Raw genomic sequence first — 5,095 nt, forward strand, 5'->3', positions numbered from 1 at the left:
TCTGTCTGCTGGAAGTGAGTTCTCCCTTCAAGTAGGGGGAGGTCCCAGGGCCCGGGGCTTCCTCTTCGTCATCTCCCACAAACCAGTCCAAGCCTTGACACTGGGCTTGGAAGCACCGTGGCCCGACAGCCGTGGGGCCTGTTGCCTCCCTGTGGAGCTGGCCTGGTTTCTGTGGGTTCTGCCACTTGTGTCTCCCCTCCCCACACCTCCACCCCGGCCCTCTTCCTGCCCAGCCCCCAGCAGTGTTCAACAGATCCAAGTTTATGGCCCTGGCTGCCACGCCCCACCTCCCCACTGTCAGGGTTCAACCTGGGCATGTTTGGTGGCAGCCGGCCAAGGCTGGGACAGGTGCCGTCTCACCCGCCGAGGCCCGGCTCTCCGGCCCCCACACTGCTGGTCTGGGAAAACTCCGAGGGTGAGTGTTTGTGTCTCTGCCATTTGTCCTTGGTGTGTGCCATCGGCAAGGCAGGAACTCCGTAAAGGCTTGGAAATAAATAAAAGCGCAAGGTGAACTGGTCCGTGTTAAAGTAGCCAGGAAGGATAAGCCTGCCCCTATGTTTTGCACCAAGAATGAGCCCATCAAAATCTCCTCGTGATCTGCACTTGCCACAGACCCCCCTCACCTTTGCTCCAGGCTGCAGACAGGGGTAAAGGGGGCCAGCCAGGCCTCAGGCCATTGCCACACCTCCATCCCAGCCCTGGCTCTGCCCTCGCCCCTGCCCCCCGCCAACCCAACCCCAGAGACAGGGCCAGCAAGATGAGCAGAGAAATGGAGGTTTGGGAGACTCAGGCTCCAGAAACATCTGTATAAACAGTCTCCTTCGTTCCAGGAAAGCTATACTACAAAATTGTTCCTTTCAGTTTTCCAGGGAAGAAACTGAGGTACAGAGAGGTTAAGTGACTCTCCCAATGAACCAGATAAAATCAACGGAAGAGAAGAAGTTGTGCAGACATTTCACCCCAAAGCACAGACGAGCCTGAATTGTCAGCATGAAAGCCAAGGATTCTGTGTGCCAGGCAGCTTTCCCTCCGCCTGCCCCTCTCCCTTTCTTTTAAATATCTTGGGTGAGGAGGAAGCACAGGATCTGGAGGTTTATTTACCATTCCTCAGCCTGACCTTCCAGGAAGAATGTCACTAATGAGAAACAATCTGCCACGGCTCCCAGACCCAACCCAGAATTTTCATAGGGATCAATTTAGGATTTCAGAGTCTAAACTAGACAAGGTAACACCGACTATCTCTCCTCCGAAGGAAGAAAAAAAGAAAGCTGTTGAGTTTTTCCTGTCTGGGAGGAAGTTTTTTTACATGCCAAGCAAATGTCAGATCTGAGGTTACATCTTTCCCGTCGTTCCAAGCCCTTTGGACTTTGGACGGCCACTGGGAGAAAAAGAAGAGCATTCATTTTCTTGTGCTATGGGTTTGGGGGGTTGTCAAAGGCAAAGCAGTGGCTGAAACTGATGTTTTCCTACTTCAAGAACTGACCTTCCAGTTTGAGGCGAGAAACCAGGACTTCTGCTCTCTAAATAGGCTCCTTTCCAATTCACATCCAAGTGAGGTCCTTTTCCTTGTGGAGGAGACATGTCACCCCAGCAAAATGCACCTCCTGGAAACTAGAGCCCTATCTGTCTTGCTCTCTGCTGTATCCCAGTGCCAGCAAATGCCTGTCACACAGCAGGTCCTCCTAGTACATGAATGAATTAAACAATTAGCCCATGCAAAACCGTTGCAGAATTCTGGGGTAGCAGAAGTTAATCTAGATCACCAGGAAGCCTCATGGTACAATGCAGCGATGGCCAGCTTCAGGGCCATGTTAGAATTATCTGGAAAGCTTTACAAAGTTTCAGGTCTCACCTAACCAGTGAGATCAAAATCTCTGCGATCATTGGGTTTCCAGGCACAGTCAAGGTTAAGACCAGAGACTTTGGAGCGGTGCATTTCTGGTATGATTCATGGGCAAGTTACTTAATCTCCTCAGTCCAAATTCTCATCTACAAAATGGAAAGTTGCTGTATCCCCAGAGATTATATATAAAGGGTTTAATAGATGTTCTTTCTCTTCCCTGGGAGGGGGGAGAGGGAAGGGGGAAGAAATAGACAGTAAGTAGCACTTGCATTTTTAAGTGGTTTTTCTCAGCAGGTGGAGAAATATTTTTTGGAAGTTTTTCCACCATAGGACCTAGATTTACCTAGATTATCTCTTCTGCCCCTCTTGCTTACTCTATGGACACTATATCCATGACAAATGTTATTGTAATTCAACTGGTGATTAAACAGCATGAATGGTGGACTCACCACTTCTATTAAAACCCTGCTTCACATCTGGCTGTGCCAGAGGGTCATAAAACCTCTCAGGTGTTAGACGTGCTTTCATTTTGACTCCGCTTAGCAGAAACTGCCCTGCACCCACTGTGAGCCACCACAGCTGGGTTGAGCAAATCTCAATGAACTGTCACTCGGTGACAGGGAAGGGAATGTGTGACTCCCTCCCTGACCAGCTCTGTCCTGAACCCCTCTGGCTATGGCTTCCCTTTCAAGAAATCCTGACCTTCTGGGAAAAGAAGGTTGTGCCCTGAATGATGTGTTCTATTAGCCCAAAAGTGACCAAGAGATGGTGTCTGGTGGGAGGCCATGGATCTGAGAGGAAATTCTGGTTCTGCCACTAAGTGGCTGTGTGGCTCCCATCTGTGGACTCAGTCTTGGTGGTAATAATCGTGCTTCCTTCATGTGGCTGAGAGGATTAAGTAACCCAATGTATACATCATGCATTTGACAGTGTCCGGCACAATAAATACTTTGGAAGTGTTAGCTACTATTTGTATCTGCAAAAGAAGGACCCGGGGTAGCCCACAATCTCTCCTATGAATTCCTTGGTAATTCTGAGCTCGCTGGGGTGGGGCTGAGTTTGTATGCACTTGCCTCATCAAACTTCTCCCAGACTGAAGACAGATGGAAAGAAGAGTTGGACTAGTGGCTTAAAAGGGGAGCAGACAAGGAGCCTGTAAGTGCCCTGTCTTGCAGGGAGCTGGGAGAACCCCTCCCAGAGAGGCCTTGACCCATACCTTCCAGGTAACCTGGGGCATCCCCCCCCCTCAGTTCAGCTGGCAACACCGTCTCAGCACGGACATAGATGCTATTTACAGGTGGGCAAGAGGGGCAGATCCATATAGTCCAGGAGCAGGAACTTTTCTCTAGTTCCAAGATGTACCCCAGAAGTCTGGGCTGCTGCTTCCAAATACCATAATGGTCATAAGGATCTCTTCGATGAGCAGCGTTTCACATCTGTGAAAACACGAGTGCCTCCCTCTGAAGCTCCCCAGCTCCATGTGTTTGGCCCCTGCCCATGATGAGGAAACTGAGGCTCAAAAGGGTTATTATTTAAGGCAAAACACCTGCATTCAAGCCAAACTACCTTATTTAATCAGTTGGTGACATTTTTATGTCCTATTTGTAAGCTACTTGAGAACTTCATTGAATAGAATAGGTACACTGTATTGACACTCACGTCCCCCTAAAAAGCCAATGCCCATGACCCTATCCCAATAAGAGGTAAGGTTTTCATTGCAATTTCTTATTAATGGTCAAAAGTGATCACTTTGGGTTGGTTGCCCAGAGCATGGATCAACTGGATTCTGAAATATGGATCCCTTCGGTGAGGCCAGAAAAGAAGTTTAATTCTAAGCTCCCTCTTGGCTGGAAATACCAACCCCAGGGGCTCCCATTTGGGCTGCCCCAGTCTGCAGCCTGTGATTAGGGGGCCTTAATGGCCATAATGCCTCCAATGTGGTGTTTAAACCAATAGGCTCCAGAGAAGTTACGGTATGTTTAATAATGGCTTAATGACTACTTGTGAGATGCAAGGCTTCTGGTTCCTGTTTGGCCTTGATTTATAGCCCCACTCTGGCTGAGGACAGCCAAGAAACCCCCTCTAAGCCCCCAGCGGAAGAGGGAGGTGTTCACACCAGACCTCTTGGATTCCTTTAAAAATTGAGAATTCAAATGAAATACAAATGATGTTTGACCCCCAGCCCTTCTCACTAGTCTCTGGAGGCACGGGAAATAAACGTGGTTTAACCCAGATTTAGAAACACCTCAATCCCCAGAAGATAACAGGGCCCCAGGGACCATGGCTACTTCTTCCAGATCCTAAATAGGGTGGGAGTGGCTTCTCCTTTCCCAGTTTCTATGCTGCTGTCCTAGCCCTCTGCTTTCTTGAGGCTAGAGAGACCCAGCTCTCAGGAAGTTGGTCCTACCTCACTTCTCTTCAAAATAGCAGGCTGGGGCAAGGGACCCCTGAGGTCTGAGGCGCAGGTAGCTTCTTTCCTGTGGGTCCCTTGGCACTTCTAGGACATGTGTCCGCTACATGGTTCTCACTTCATGATGGGAGCAGTCCAGACTTAAATCCCGCTATGTACCCCTACACCTGCTCCAAAGGCCGCCTCCAGGACTCCACAGGACCAAGCTGTCCCTACCATCTCCCTGCCTGCCCTGCTGCTAAAACGCCCTGTGAGGGACGCCCCCTAGCCAGCTAAGGATGCTAAGTGGCTGGCTCAAGTTCCCACCGCTAGTTAATGTCAGTGCCCAGGCCCCTTTCTCAGGCGCCAGACCAGATTGGAGCTCTGTCCACAGCACTACCCAGGATTTCTTCCCCTGTGAGAAAGTGGGCATCCTTGAAGGAGGCGATTTTGCTGGAGGTCTCCTTATTTTCTCAGCTCCCAGCAGAGAGTTAGGTCAAGTCCAGCCCAGTCCCTAGCTGCCCTGGGGGCCTGTGACTCCAGGCTGACGTCCTGGGAGACCAGGCCTGAAAGAGTGTCTGCTGGGGTGGGGAGAGACTCTGCTTCCCAAATCGCCTCACCTCCCGGCGGCGGCAGCTTCTGGGCAGGCTCTCAGGGCCCAAGTGCAGGTCTGAACGGGGCGCTCACCAGGACCAGCGGACAAAAGGGACCCTGCCCTCGAATGGCCTCAGATAAGGGGGCTGGGGTGAATTAGGGGGCTCCGGGCTCCGAGGGGTTAACCGGCGCGGGGCTGCACGTGACGTGGATGGTTCCAGCATTAAGTCAGAGGCGCAGCCCCCTCCCCTGTCCCCCGCCCCCCGCGG

The sequence above is a fragment of the Condylura cristata genome, unplaced genomic scaffold, assembly GCF_000260355.1.
Source record: "Condylura cristata isolate star-nosed mole 26May11 unplaced genomic scaffold, ConCri1.0 scaffold00026, whole genome shotgun sequence".
NCBI lineage: Eukaryota > Metazoa > Chordata > Mammalia > Eulipotyphla > Talpidae > Condylura > Condylura cristata.